Genomic DNA, 15,569 nt, shown 5'->3' with positions numbered 1-15,569 from the left:
AAAGCTTCAAATTAGATGTAATAACTTCTCCAAGTAAATAGTTAACAAAAAGTTGTTTATTATCACCCCTAAACAGAAAACAAGAGCTTTTGCATATTTAGGTTAGTCTGCTGTAAGCTTGTTAACATTCCAAAATTAATTTGAAACCTCTCACAGAAGCTGATGTTTAAAAAAAAGAAAACACTTCGAATTTTATGAAATGGTACTTATAAAGGCCAAGTGTCTAGAAATTACATGCAGTCATTTTTATGGGCTGATTTATAAGTAGAATAAATTACCTTGGATATTAGTGTTTCCTTCCTTGAAATTTATTTCAGAAGTAGTATGTAAGTAAGTGGATTGGGATGCTCATCACTGTACTCCTTATGTGACAAAATGTTAGAAATAAGTGTTCAAAATCACAGAATTAAATAAATTGTCGTGTCTATATGACAGAATATTATGTAGCCACTAAAAATGATGATATAAAACAATACTGACATGGGACAATGATGATGAACTACTCAGTGAAAAAAACCAGCAGCATGTATTATATTGTCTAATTTTTGATAAACAATTCGCTCTTGGACAATGTGGATTTGAAGTGTACAGGCCCACTTATATGTGAATTTTTCTTTGTAAGTACAATAGTGCAAGTTTATGTTCCTTTCCTTATGATTTTCTTTAAGTTTTTAGCTTTATGAGCATACAGTATATGGTACATCTATGAAATATATGTTAGTCAGCTGTTTATGTTATCATTAGGTTTCTGATCAATAATAGCCTATTAATAAATAGTTAAGTTTTTAGAGTCAAAGTTACCTTTTGGATTTGTGACATTGCAGGGGTCAGCACCTGTAACCCCCACCTTGTCCAAGAATCAACTATCTATATTTGTGGTAGGCAGCCTCAAAGGTGGCCCCCAGTGGTCCTCACCTCCTGGTACTACACTCTTGTGTAATCCGTTTACCTTCACATTGGATAGGGCTGACCAGTGCAACTGATAGGACTTGCAGAATTGATGGAGTGTGACTTCTGACTCCCATTTCAGTTTCTGGAGCCCTCTCCCGGAGCAAACAACTGCCATGCAAAAGAAACTGCCATGTCATTGAAGATACCCAAGCAGCCATGTGAAAGGTTTATAAAGCAAAGAACTGAGGCCTCCTGCCAGCAACCAGCACCAAGCCAGGAGAGTGAATGCACCATCTTGGAAGCAAATCCTTCAGCCCCAGTCAAGCTTTCCAGTGACTGCATCTCATGTTTACCTGATGAGAAACCCTCAAAGAACTCCATAAAACCCTAGGAAATCACCCTGCTTTCTCTGACTCTGCCTCCAGTAGGGTGAGGATTCATTCCCATGCTTTTCTGTTGCATGGAAGAGGCAGGGGACTGGCTGGAGCTGAGAAGATTGCCATGAATACATGCGGGGTCACAAAGACACTTGCCTGATTAACAACCCCCACTCCCCCACTGCTTACCTACCACTGTTTGAGGCATCAAATCTTTAGCAAGCCCCAGCAAAAGGTGCAATATTCATCCTCTGGAAAGAATAGTAAGCCTTTTAGCATCTGTTGCCACACTGGTGTGGTCATTTATCAAAAGATTCAGTGAGTTTCCTGGGGCCATGGTTTGGGAAGTGTATTTTGAGGGAAGAGAAGCAATGCTATATGACTTGTTGCAACCAAAATTCTCGCAGATCTGTAAGTGAACAATGTAAAATACAACGGAAGGCATCTATTCCAATGCACCAAGACGAAGGACATGTTGAAAACACTGCACTTAATACGGTGAGACATGGACCGCTTCTTTTTTGAACTTGACTGAATGTGGGATGTAGTCTGAGTTAGAACCACTTATTGTGGTAGAAGATAATCATGGGTAACCTCTTTGATGTACCTTGGCCTATTTTACTTTTTAAGATGCACACAGCCAAATTCTAATTTTAAAGAAGGGTTTCTACAATATAAGCTAAGTCCTCAATTTCTGTAGCATTTTTTTTGACAGCCTTGACTTTTAAATTGGAACCAAATTTCATTTGGAAAATGGGTCAGCTAAGCATGTCTCAGTTAACAAATTGAGTGTAGGTAGATTCTCTTGGTCTGTCACTCTTCTGAGTTTTTAGTATCTTGAGATGGAGAGAGGTCTCAGTATCTAAAGCTAACATGGATTTGGAATGAGGGAGAATGAGGCTGGGGCATCTAAGGACAAAAAGTAGATATCATACAGATCATATTTTGTAAGCAAACCAGGAGACCCTGGTGTATAAAATACAGGATGCCAAGTTCAGGGAACAGTAGAAATTGGGAGAAATGTGTTGGATAATGTACATGAAAGCGGCCCTGGCATTGTTTGCTTTGTTAAATAGCTTATCTTAGAGGAGTCTTATTTCCATAAGAATTGTGGATAGAGGCTGAGAAATCCAAAATAAGGCTCCCAGTGGCATTACCCCTAACCTGCCATGGTATTTGCTAGCTGTAGTATAAGTAGCTGGTTAACCTCATGTTGGACTCCAGAAAGACACCTAGATCTTGCCATTCGCTTAAGAAGAGAGCTAGTCAACTATCTATATTTGTGGTAGGCAGCCTCAAAGATGGCCCCCAGTGGTCCTCACCTCCTGGTACTACACTCTTGTGTAATCCGTTCACTTTCACATTGGATAGGGCTGACCAGTGCAACTGATAGGACTTGCAGAATTGATGGAGTATGACTTCTGACTCCCATTTCAGTTTCTGGAGTTGTTGTTTTGTTTTAAGATTTGATTTATTTATTTGACAGAGCAAGATCACAAGTAGGCAGAGAGAGAAAGAAGGAAGCAGGCTCCCCGCCAAGCAGAGAGCCCGATGCAGAACTCGATCCCAGGACCCTGAATCATGACCTGAGCCGAAGGCAGAGGCTTAACCCACTGAGCCACCCAGGTGCCCTAGTTTGGGTTTTTTTTGTAAAACAAAAGAAAACATAACATTTGAGAATGTACGTGTTTCTTTTCAATTGTTCTGTGTTTTTGTTTTAAAGTTGAGATAGAGGAGGGATGCCTGGGTAGTTCAGAGGGTAGAGCATGAACTCTTCATCTCAGGGTTGTGAGTTCAAGCTCCATGTTAGGAATAGAGATTACCTTTTTTTAAAAAAAAAAAAAAATACTAAAAAAAATAACCAAACCATCAAGTTGAGCTAGAGGAAAGGTGGGAAATATAAACTTGTTGCATGAGGAAATGGATGCATCCATCCTTCCAGTTGACAAGACATTTTGTTGAAGATGGGCACTTGGTAGCCAAATTCCTTTAACTAGCTATAAAATATAAAGGGTGTCTGGGTGGCTCAGTGGGTTAAGCCTCTGCCTTTAGCTCAGGTCATGATCGAGTCCTGCATCGGATTCTCTGCTCAGCAGGGAGCCTGCTTCCCCCCACCTCCACCTTCCTTCTACCTACTTGTGATCTTTCTGTCAAATAAATAAATAAAATCTTTTTTAAAAAATAGCTATAAAATTTTAGTTGAATTGGTGGAATTACTTTAAAGGTTTGGGCTTATTTTTGTAAAGCTGAATTGATAAGAATTAGAATGTAGAAACTGGATTGCCCTTTGGAATAAGGCAAATTATAAATAAAATTGCAAAGGCTTACCAATAATAATAAGAACAACCAAAGACTGAGAAAGCAAATAGATAGATATTGGATTAAAGAGAATGAATTGAACATACATATTTAATGTACTCTTTCCAAAAATCCATTTAAAGTGATATTTAAATGTATATTTTAGAAAATAAGCTTCAAGGGCAGAAAATTTGGGGAAGGAGATGTTTGTGACAAAATTTCAGAGGCTGGAAAGCAGAAGGACAGTGACGAATGTATCACATATCTTCTGAATACCACTTCAATCCTCAGCAGGGCAAGAGAACTGAAAGATATTTATCCAAGGCACCCACCCTAGGCCTTTATAAGTGCACTGTGGAGGCTCTTTGGTGCCTGGGGGCATAGCAGAGAAGACTCTATTGAGAAGAAAAGAGAACTGTCCAGCCACCCAAAACATTGTCATTCTGGCTTTAGGAAGATATAGATCTCCTACAGCTAAGACATGAGTGGCAGAGCAGTAAAGCACAAAGAGGTCTTCAGAGTCTCTCCAGTGCTCAGATCTCACCCCCTACTGAAGAGAAGCTCTAATTCCTCCCTCAAAACATTTGGGGCCAAGATGAGTGAATGTGGCTAAAGCTGCAACAAAGTCCAACTACATATTAAATTGGTTCAGTGCCCCCCACCCCAATTTATGAACTGACACAAGAAGAGGTGTACCTTTTATTGGAGGTATATATCAGTATGTTATTATGAATTATTCTTAACACACAATTATAAGCATAAAATCAAACTTGAAGAGATATGTGAGGAAGTAAGAAAATACGAAGTATGGTTAAGAGAGGTCAGTAGAAGCAGATCCAGAGATGTTCCAGATGTTGTAATTATCAGATAGGGACTTTAGAACAAGCAGGAAAAAATATGTTAAAGGATCTAGTGGGGAAAGTAGACAACATTTCCATGAATAGGTAGAGAATATCAGCAGAAGGCTAGAAACTATAAAAAAAAAAAAACAAAAATCTTACAAATGAAAAAAATAAAGATACCAGAAATGAAGCATTTATTCTGTATGTTTAACAGAAAACTGGACGCAATAAACAGAAAGCATGTCAATAGAAGAAATTCAGATTCAAATAAAAAGAAAATAAAGGGGGGGGCATAAGATCTGTGGGGCCATATCAAATTATCAGACACATATTTGTGTCCCAGAAAAAGGAAAAGGAGGCTGAAAAAATAGACAATTTTAGTGATTATTCTAAAATTTATGGAAGACATTAACCTACAGATTCAAGAAAAAGCCCAAACAGGATAAATACAGCAGAATCCAAGCCTAGAAATATCTAAGTCAAATTCTGATGAAAATTGAAGATAAAGAAAAAAATCTTAAAAGCAGCCAGAAAACAAAAAAAAAGATATATACAGGAAACTAACTGTACAAGTTATAGGTGACTTTTTAGAAACACTGAGGCTAGAAGACAATGGAAACTCATCTTTAAAGTGTTGGAGGCAAAAAAATTTTAGAACTATTTTTCAAAATCTGGAATTATATACCAGTGAAAATATCCTTCAAAAATAAAAACAAAATAAAATTATGTTAGACAAAAGAGGACAGAATTCATTTCTAGCAGACCTTCACCAAAAGAAATACCAAAGCAGGTATTCATGTTGAAGAGAAACAATACCAGATGCAAGTCCAGTTTTGCAGGAAGAAATGAAGAACATTAAAAAGAATAAGTAGGGGGGCACCTGGGTGGCTCAGTGGGTTAAGCCTCTGCCTTCGGCTCAGATCATGATCCCAGGGTTCTGGGATCGAACCCCGAATTGGGCTCTCTGCCCAGTGGGGAGCCTGCTTCCTTCTCTCTCTGCCTGCTTCTCTGCCTGCTTGTGATCTCTCTCTGTCAAATAAATAAATAAAATCTTAAAAAAAAAAAGAATATGTAGTTAAATATAAAATTATTATACATAAATGCATTGTTTTTGTAACAGTATAAAGAGGGTTTATAATATATGTGGAAGTGAAAAACATAAAAGCACAAAAGACATTAACGAGGAAAAATGGAACCTTTATAAGGTAATACTGCTTATGAAGTAGTATAATATGATTTAAAGGAAAACCATAATAAGTTAAAGATACATATTGTAATTTCTAGAGCAATCACTAAAAAAAGAAATAGCAACAACAACAAAATACAACAAAACTTGAAAGACATATATTATAAAGTCACGAGAGGAGATAAAATTACACTAAAATATTCACAATTCACCCAATAGAAAATTGGAAAAGAGAAACGGGAAAGAACAAAAATGAAGACAAATAGAAAATGAATATTGACATCGTAGACTCAACCCCTCAGATGAACAGTTACATTGTATTAAAAAGGAATATAATTAAAAAGCCTAGATAATAATTTAAAAATGAATTTAAAAAAGCTAAAATCTAACTACATTCAATTTATGAGGAAAAAATCTATTAAATATGAAGATACAGGAAGGTGAAAGTAAAAAGGTTGAAAAAGACATTCACTGCAAATATTGAGCTTAAAGGACATCTGTACAGATCCTGCAGACAAATGATAGAAGTTATTTTACATAAGTTTATGCCAATAAATTTAACAACTTAGATGAAATGGAAAAATTTCTTGAAAATACATTTACTAAAACTGATAGAAAAGTACAAAAATTCCTATGTCAATTTAATAATTGAACTCATAGTCAAAATTTCTCCCACAAAGAAAATTCCAGACCAAGATAACTTCACTGGGAAATTCTACCAACATATTTTGTTAAGATTTTATTTTTAAGTGGGGCACCGGAGTTCCTCAGTCAGTTAAGTGATTGACTTTTTTTTTTAATTTATCTATTTATTTTAGAAATAGAGAGAGCATGCAGTGGGGAGGGGCAGAGGGAGAAGAAGAGAATCCTCAAGCAGGCTCCCCACTGAGTGAGGAGCCCCATGCAGGGCTAGATCCCATGAATCTGAGATCGCTACCCTAGCCAAAACAAGAGTCAGATCTTGACCTACTGCACCACACAGGTGCTTCAAAATTAATTTTAACAATGTGTTTTGTTTAATCCAATATATTCCAACTTTGATGAACATATGATAAATATAAAAGTTATTAAATACTTTCATTCTTGTTTTTGAAACCCAGTGTATTTTACACTTAGGTACATCTCAATTCAGTTACTTTTGCATACTTGAGTATGCAAACAGAATTTGCATCAGAAATAGATGATCTGTGTTTAGAGTTCCTAAAATTTGCAGTTGAAAAAAAATTCACATACCCAAGTTGTCCCAAACATACTTGAAAGTTTTCCAGTAACAACTGAGTACCAAAAAATCACTTTCCTTTAATGTTCACATTCATATTTATGAAACGGTTCATCTTTTTGCTTCAAAGAATTGATTTGACTTTGAAGCAAAACCTTATCAATTTTAAAACTACATCCGCCTAAGTAAAGTAAATTCACTCTTACATCAACTCAGTATTAACATTGAATTCAACGGAATATTGCATAAATTGAAAAGCAGTTCTAAATTTATCAATATTTACAAAGTGATGTTCACATTTTTAATAGTTTTTGCAGCCAATTTATCTGACAGTGTGATTACAATTAAAACAGGCTTCATGATTCATGTTTTTAAAAATGACAAAAACATTAATTTGCTTTAGTAAAAGTTTCAACAAATTCTTTTTGCTTTCCATAGAACTGAAGTTTAGATCATTCATACACAATATGATACAGTTGAAACACATAAATTACACTGCCATTTTTTAAATTATTGGCTGTGGCAAACATTCTTTCTGTTTCAAAAAAAAATTCTTGAACTAGAGTCACTAGTATTGTAAATCTTTTTTTTTTTAAGATTTTATTTATTTATTTATTTGACAGAGAAAGAGATCACAAGTAGGCAGAGAGGCATGCAGAGGGGTGGGGGGAAGTTGGCTTCCTGCTGAGCGGAGAGCCCGATGAGGGGCTTGATCCCAGGACCCTGAGATCATCACCTGAGCAGAAGGCAGAGGCTTAACCTGCTGAGCCACCCAGGCATCCCAGTATTATAAATCTTTTTAGAACCCACCCACAACTCAAGTAATAACTGTTCGTAAAGGCAATCCTCTAATTCATTATCTTCCATTTCAACAACTGAATGAACTAGTAACTTACAGCACATGTGTATTGAATGATATTGACAGCTGTACTCCTGACACTTTTCATAGGAAAACTCCACACAGAGATCTTCAGTATGTATCATACAATGTAATGAAGCAAAAGGGAAATATCAGTACCTTGTTTTAAAATTCCAGTAAATTAGGGCACGTGGGTGGTTCAGTGGATTAGGCCTCTGTCTTCGGCTCAGGTCAAGATCTCAGGGTCCTGGGATCAAGTACTGCATTGGGCTCTCCGCTTGGCGGGGAGCCTGCTTCCCCCTCTCTCTCTGCCTGCCTCTGCCTACTTGTGATCTCTCTCTCTCTGTCAAATAAATAACTAAAAAATTTTAAAAATTAAAAAAATAATAAAATTCCAATAAATCTAATTTTTGACCTCGCATAGCTGGCTCATCATCTGTCTTGGGAGAAACTAACTTCTTCGTATCTAGCTAAAACTTTTCTTTGACATTTATAAAATATCCAAAATTACTTACATACTAAATTTATTTATTTATTTATTTATTTTAGGTCATGAATAGACAAATTCTAAGTAAATTTGAAAATTCTGTGAGACAAAAGTATACCCAAAGTTTTAAAAATGACAGTGTCTCTTACATTATGTAAAGTTATCTAAAGATGAAAAAAATAAGTACATACAATTTTTCACAATTGGAATCAATTGTTGGACATTGTTGGAAAGGTTTTATAATCTGTAGGTACTTATTTAGAGGTTTAATTGAAATTTTTCACTTTTGTAAAATTTCTTTTAGTCTCTAACTCATAATTTTCTAACAAAACTTCCATAACTAAAATAATTTATTTTACCATCTTTCCATCTAAAAATGATTTTTGTGTGTGTGTAAAAGAATTGAAATCATTTTATAATTGGCCAAAGTTACAGGCTCAGATCCTGTTAATAATTTTTGAGACATTTTTGTGGTACATCTAATTCTAATTTCACATAACTTATTTCTTTACTTCTTTTTAGCTGTTGAGAGGAAACTTATCACCTTTACTGTATTTGCTTTAAATGGCTCGTAGTTTGTTCACTTTATTTTTGTTTTGCTCTATAGTAGCCAGCTATAATCGCCATATGTGAAAATTGTGAAATTTGGTGTCTTCTCCTAGACTCTTCTCTTTTTTAATGTTCTAATTATAATACTAGCTCTGCATTTCCAACTTAATTCCACATCACATTAGTAGTATGCCTTCATGGGTGCATAGGTGGCTCAGTTGGTTAAGCAACAGCCTTCAGATCAGATCATGATCCTGGAGTCTTGGGATCGAGTCCACATCGGGCTCCCAGCTCCATGGGGAGTCTGCTTCTCCCTCTGACCTTCTTCCCTCTCGTGCTCTCTCTTACTCTCAAATAAATAAATAAATAGATAGATAGATAGATAGACAGAGTATGCCTTCATTTTAAGTGTTAAAATTTGCCCATACTTATTTTTTAACCAGAAACATAACTTAGTTACAATTTAAATAAGGATTTTGATTTAACTACCAATTATGATTTTCATAGGACACACTCTAAAATATTCAAATAGACACAATGTAACACTACATTATTGTATAGGAAAATGATGACTTGAACTGAATCTGTCCTCTGGCTAGACTGGTAGTGTGTTTATGTGTAATATGTGTAATCCTAGAAATGGTGCTAATGTCCAATATATAGATTGCAACATAACAATATCTTGCAGGATATAGTGATTAAAGTGACATGCCTGGGTGGTTAAGCAACTGCCTTCAGCTTCGGTTAAGCCACTGCCTTCAGCTCAGGTCATGATCCTAGGGTCCCAGGATCGAGCCCCATGTCAAGCTCTCTGCTCAGCAAGGAGCCTGCTTTTCCCTCTCTCTCTGCCTGTCACTCCCCCTATTTGTGCTCTCTCTCTTTGTCAAATAAATAAAATCTTAAAAAATAAATAAAATTAAAGATTTTCTTCCTTCATTGTAGTAACTGCATTTCAAGTGCTCATTAGCCACCTCTCCAGTGATTATTCTATTGGACAGCGTAACTATGGACAACAGGAGAATGAGAAGCTATTAGGGTGTACCAGACATTTTGTTAGGTATTTTCAAAGATAGGATCTTGGCAGAGAGCCTCTTCTCTGCTGTCCTGCCAGCTGCTCCATAGCAGTGTGTTCTGTAAATTCTTATCTCCTTTAAAACAAAAACAGTATCTCAATTATTCTTCATAATGGTCCCACATGGGGTGCTTGGGTGGCTTATTCAGCTGAGTAGAGTACTCTTGATTTCTGCTCAGGTCATGATCTCAGGGTCCTGGGATGGAGCCCGCATTGGCTCTGTGCTCAGTGAAGAAGCTGCTGGAGATTCTCTCCATCTCCCTCTGCTCCACCCCCCTACTGATTCTCTTTGTCTTGTTCTCTCTTTCTCTCTCACCCTATCAAATAAATAAATATTTTTTTAAAAAATGGGTCCCACAGGGCGCATGGGTGGCTCAGTCATTAAGCATCTGCCTTCAGCTCAGGTCATGGTCCTGGGATCAAGCCCCGAATCGGGCTCCCTGCTCTGCGGAAAGCCTGCTTCTCCCTCTCCCACTCCCCCTGCTGTGTTCCCTCTCTTGCTGCGTCTCTCTCTGTCAAATAAAATATATACATTCTTAAAAAAAAAAAATGGGCCTCACGTGGTTTTATCTATATTTCACACAAAGAAAAAGGCTCATTGAGATTCAGAGATTTGTGGCAGGTTGGACAGTTAATCAGTGAAGGGGCTGGAAGGACAGTCTGAACCCAAAGCCCACATGTGTGTGCCAGGACATGGCTATTGCTCAGGTGTATCGATATAGATCACTGAGCAGGAGAACCACAGTCCTTTTTCCTTATCTCTCTACTCCCTTTAAAATAAGTCTGCAAACCTTGGAGCAACTGGGTGGCTGTCAATTAAATAGCAACTCTTGATTTCGGCTCAGGTCATGATCTCAGGGTCATGGGATAGTCCCATTTTGGGTTCTGTGCTCAGCAGGGAATCTGCTTGTCTCCCTCTCCCTCTGCCCTCACCCCACTTGCACATGTGTGAGCTCGCTCTCTCTCGCTCTCCCTTTCTCAAATAAATAAATGAATCTAAGGTTGATTGTGCAATTAGTTGCTTAGTGGAAGCTTTTGCTATTGGCTTTGAAGTAATTACTTCCAGTTCTGGATAATTACATTTATTTCTGTCTATTCAGTGTTAACCCTGGTGCTCATATGATCCAGTCTCTTAGAAGCAAACGATAGGGCAAAGGGGGCACATGGTAAAATGAGAAGGGCGATACTTTCCCAGATCAAGAACATCAGACTGAAGTGGGGACTTTTTCATTCCTTCTAAGGGTATAAAGTGAGATCGCGCTATGCTAAAAGTACTGCGTTGAACAGTAAATCATGATCTTACAAGGTATCATACCTATGGGTGATTTTTACACTATTGCAAAAGCTACAAAAAGCACAGTTTCCTTTGAGTGGTACAGTAAGTTCTAGAATCATACTTAGTGCTTGCTTCCTAGGATGTAGCGGTGGAGCACTGGAAGCTGGGTCTTTAGGAGCAGAGATGTATGCAAAGGAAAGGATTTTCCTTAAACACTGCCTCAGTAATTAGCTCATTCAGAGTATTTTAGAGTTCAACCAGATCATTGTATAAGTAAGAAAACCTAAAATTCAGAGAGGTTAAGTGATTAATCCACGGTCATATAGCATATTCATTCAGGGAAACTAGGACCTTTGCATTTTCTTTCCAGCTAAGGAGTTGTGGGTGAGGAGAGGAAGAAGGGAGTAGGTGGCAGGGCGAATCAGAGGAAGCTAAAGATTGGGTGTATAGTCCCATAAGGCTCAGGATTTAAAATCTGCTCCTGCCCTTTCTATTTTGATGTTAAGCAGGTTTCTTAACTCTGCAAGATTCAGAATCTCAGCTGTGAAATGGGGATGACACAGACCTCCTAGAGTTGTGGAGAAGATTTAATGAAATGATACATGTGAAAATGCCTTTTCAAACCTCTTGAAGATAAGACTCTTCCTTTACTTGCTATCTCAAAATACCACTTCGTTTTTTTGATTTTCAAACCATCCATTTCAAACTTCCAACTCCAAAAGCCTGGGTCTTGAATTTTTTGGATTGTGGATCAGACTCAACAGGCCTTCACCTGCTGGCCCCTACCTCCCTGGGAATTTTTGTCTCCCAGGACTTCCCCAATTTTCTCCCAGAACCCCATTCCTGTGAGTGAGCACACCCTATTCCAGCCTCTCCCTTATCCCCTCCCAGCATCTGGCCCATCCTACTTGGAGTTCCACCTAACAATAGGAAGCCTTTACAAGTATTTGGATAGTGTGACAGCCTTCAAAGTGCTTTCACAGACATTCTCCCCTTTGATCCTCACAACAGCCCTGCAGGGGACACAGGGCAGCTGTTATCTTCCAAATTTTACCACTAAGGAACCCAGAGTGTATAGAGGCTAAGTGATTTGCCCAAGGCCACAAGCTGGAGAATCACTTGGTGTGCAGAAGAAACACAGGCTTTCCGGTCAGGAAGTCCTAGGTTCAAGTCTCAGCTTTCCCCTTGCTAGCAATGTGGCTTTGGGTGAGTTACAGAACTTTCCTGAGCCTCAGATTCCCCATTTATAAAATGGGGATATTTGTTGTGTTGCCTGCAGATTTACGCATTTTGTAGATGCAGTGCTTTGTAGACAGCAAGTATTTGGCAAACCAGACTGGAATCTAGTGTACATTTTTTTACACTGTTCCTCGACACTTCTCCAACTGGAAATAAGTTCTTCCATTTCTGAATTAGAGAAGCATTTGTTGTCTTTGTTTTTATGCCTCAGAAACTAACTCTGGCTGAGGCAAATATGATCTTGCCAAGATACTTTAAGATCATAAAATGGAAGAGTTGAAAACATCACTTTCTGAAAAGGAGCCATAGCAGCTGCAGGGATCTCCACAGCTCTTTGAGAATGGTCATTGGATGGCTCAGCGCCAGCTCTCTTTCCTCCCCCTCTGTCTCTTTCAACTCAAAATCCAAATATACAGAAGAGATGATCTGATTGACCTCGTTTAGCCCATGTGCTTACCGTGTGGACAGGTGGGCAGGAATGGTTGGCAGCCCACTGGAATGATGTGGAATGGAGGAATGGCAGTTCTACAAAGGGAGAAATGGCCCTCATATTAAGGAAGTCCATGATTTATGTAACTCTAAAACCAACTGTCACGTGTAGCTGGTTGTGGTTGGTTATATTCGCTTGCTTCTTCAGTCTAAACAACCAACTAGACCGTTAGTCCTAGGGTTACTGGGGTGGGCTGGGGAGGAAGATACCTCTGTCTTATGCTTAGATTCAATATGGAGGCCCAGAGATTCGCCCAGTGCTTTACACATAATTGGTGGTCAAGAAATATTGATAATTGATAGCTTTTGTTGCTTTTATTCCAGTTCTTGGTCTTTCCAGTCCAAAAAACCAAATTAACTTTGATCTTTCCTGACTTATCCCAAATCTTAAACCTAAGAACTCCTACCTACGTGTAGCCACCAATAAAGCAAATCAGTCAACACCAATTCACCTAATTAGCTTCCTCACACGAGAAATAGATTCCTCAGGCCTATGCCATTTCCCATCACAATCACTGGGTGAGGAGTCTGTTGTCTTACCAAAGCAGCTGATTAATAAGTCATTGTAATTGGGGCACCTGGCTGTCTTGGTTGGTAGAACATGTGGCTCTTGATATCAGGTCCCACATTGGGCATAGAGATTACTTAAAAATAAATCTTTTTTAAAAATATTCATTCTAATTGAAGCTGAATGCAATTAATTGTATATTCTTGAACTCTTCAAGTTTGGTTCCACAAAATTACATCACAGAATTGGGGCATGATGAAGTATTCCTAATGAAAGGAATAAACAACTAGCCTAAGAACTGGTTCATATTTGTGATTATGTATCTGACAAGCATGGACTCTTGCTATTCCTGTCAAAGCTTAAATACATATAGGAATTCCAAAACACATGGTCCATTATAAAAAACAAAACAAAACTGGATACCCTTGTCCTAGTTAGGCCCCCCAACTTTTTTTAAAGATCTTGTTGATTTGTCAGGGAGAGAGAGCATACCCAAACAGGGGGAGCAGCAGACAGAGGGAAAAGCAGGCTCCCCAGTGAGCAGGGATCCTGATATGGGACTCCATCCCAGGACCTTGGGGTCATGACCTGAGCTGAAGGCAGATGTTTACCTGGCTGAGCCACTTCAAGGATCCCTAGGCCCAAAATTTTGATGATCTTGGAGTCTGTCCTGGTTTTGCTCTTTTTTTTTTTTTTTTTTTTTTTTTAAGAGAAGGAGAGGGGGCAGAAGGATGGAGAGAGTCTCAAATCGGGCTCCATGCCCAGTGTGAAGCCTGACATAGGGTTTGATCTCACAACACTGAGATCATGACCTGAGCCAAAATCAAGTGTTAGACATTTAGCCAACTGAGCCACCCAGGTACCCCTGTCCTTGTTTTGTTCTTTTTGTGGGCAAAGACCCCAGATTAGCAGTATTTTTTTGTGGGGGGAATGGTCTTATTTTCTCTCTCTTTGCAGTTCCCCTTAAATTTGTTCTTTCCTAAAGGACATGTCAGAAAATAGCTGATGAATAAAAATAATGTTCTCCACCTTTGACTAAACTTTTACCCAATTGAGCAGGCAGGATTTTCATGAAGAAAATCTGAGAAATTAATTAATTAACTGTAACTGAATTTCACCTCTTTAACCTTAGCCCGTGAGCAAACCTGAGCTAAATAAACATCTGACCATTCAATCTCTTCCACTTAAGGTTAACTTGAGTTTATTATTCAAGCTACTGCCCTTGTGTATTAGGCAACGCATAAATTACGCATACTAATTACCCTGGATGGGGCACCACTTTAATGAATTCTTTTAATTAAACTGCAACACAGTGGTTTTGCACGGGATGGTCTATATTTCATCCTTAAACTATGTTAACCTTCATCTTTGTCTGGGCAGCTCACACATCCAACCAGAGAAGGTCTGAGTTTAATTCATCTAAGTATATACATTCAGAACCCACCCCCCTCCTCTGCCTTGACTATCATAGGAAAATTTGAAAAATGTTTCTCTTCTGTTTCTGTTTCGAGGTTAAGAAATTAGATGCCTTTGTGAAAAGTTATGATTCTTCTGGGGATACTAAGATGGGGAAAAAAGGCAAAACAAAGCAAAAATGGTAATGACAGAATCAACCAGCAGAGCATTCCAGTCCTTAAAGCATAAATAACAGAAGTCATATTAACAATGTCATTAGTAATATGTGCTACTAAGCAAAGTAGTAACTTGTACTAATATATAGATCATGAATATAAAGATTACTTAATATGATCATGAAGGAGTCATTCCTTTGTGATCTTTATATTACAGAGTTTACAGTAAATAATCTATATTATGAGTATAGTTTTCAAAGGTACAGTTCTCTATTATCTGGAACCATTAGTGGATGGAGCAGTAGAGAAAATTGAAATGCATATGTATTTTAGCCAGGAATATTAATCTTCTCTTGTCTTTATTGAGCTTCTGCTCCTAATAGTAAAATTGACTGCTTTAGGTTTTATCTCTCTAATATCCAAGAGGGTGAAGTGGCAGGGGAAGGAAGGGGAAGAATCAAACAGCCAAAGGACTATCTAGATACCAGGAACCTTGGTAATCCCCAACTCAGTCAACATATATTGAGTATCTACTGTATTCCTAGCACAGTGCCTGGTGCCAGAATATTTTGGTGATTATGAAATGTTCTTGTTTGCATTTTTTAAATAAACATTTGTATATATATGTTTGTACTTACATGAATAAATCTAGGAGGGGGTACCTGGGTTTCAGTTGGTTAAGCTTCTGCCTTTGGTTTACATCATG

This window comes from Mustela lutreola, chromosome 7, assembly GCF_030435805.1.
Source record: "Mustela lutreola isolate mMusLut2 chromosome 7, mMusLut2.pri, whole genome shotgun sequence".
Taxonomy (NCBI): domain Eukaryota; kingdom Metazoa; phylum Chordata; class Mammalia; order Carnivora; family Mustelidae; genus Mustela; species Mustela lutreola.
The sequence above is the reverse complement of the archived record's forward strand: the minus strand, read 5'-3'. Positions refer to the sequence as shown.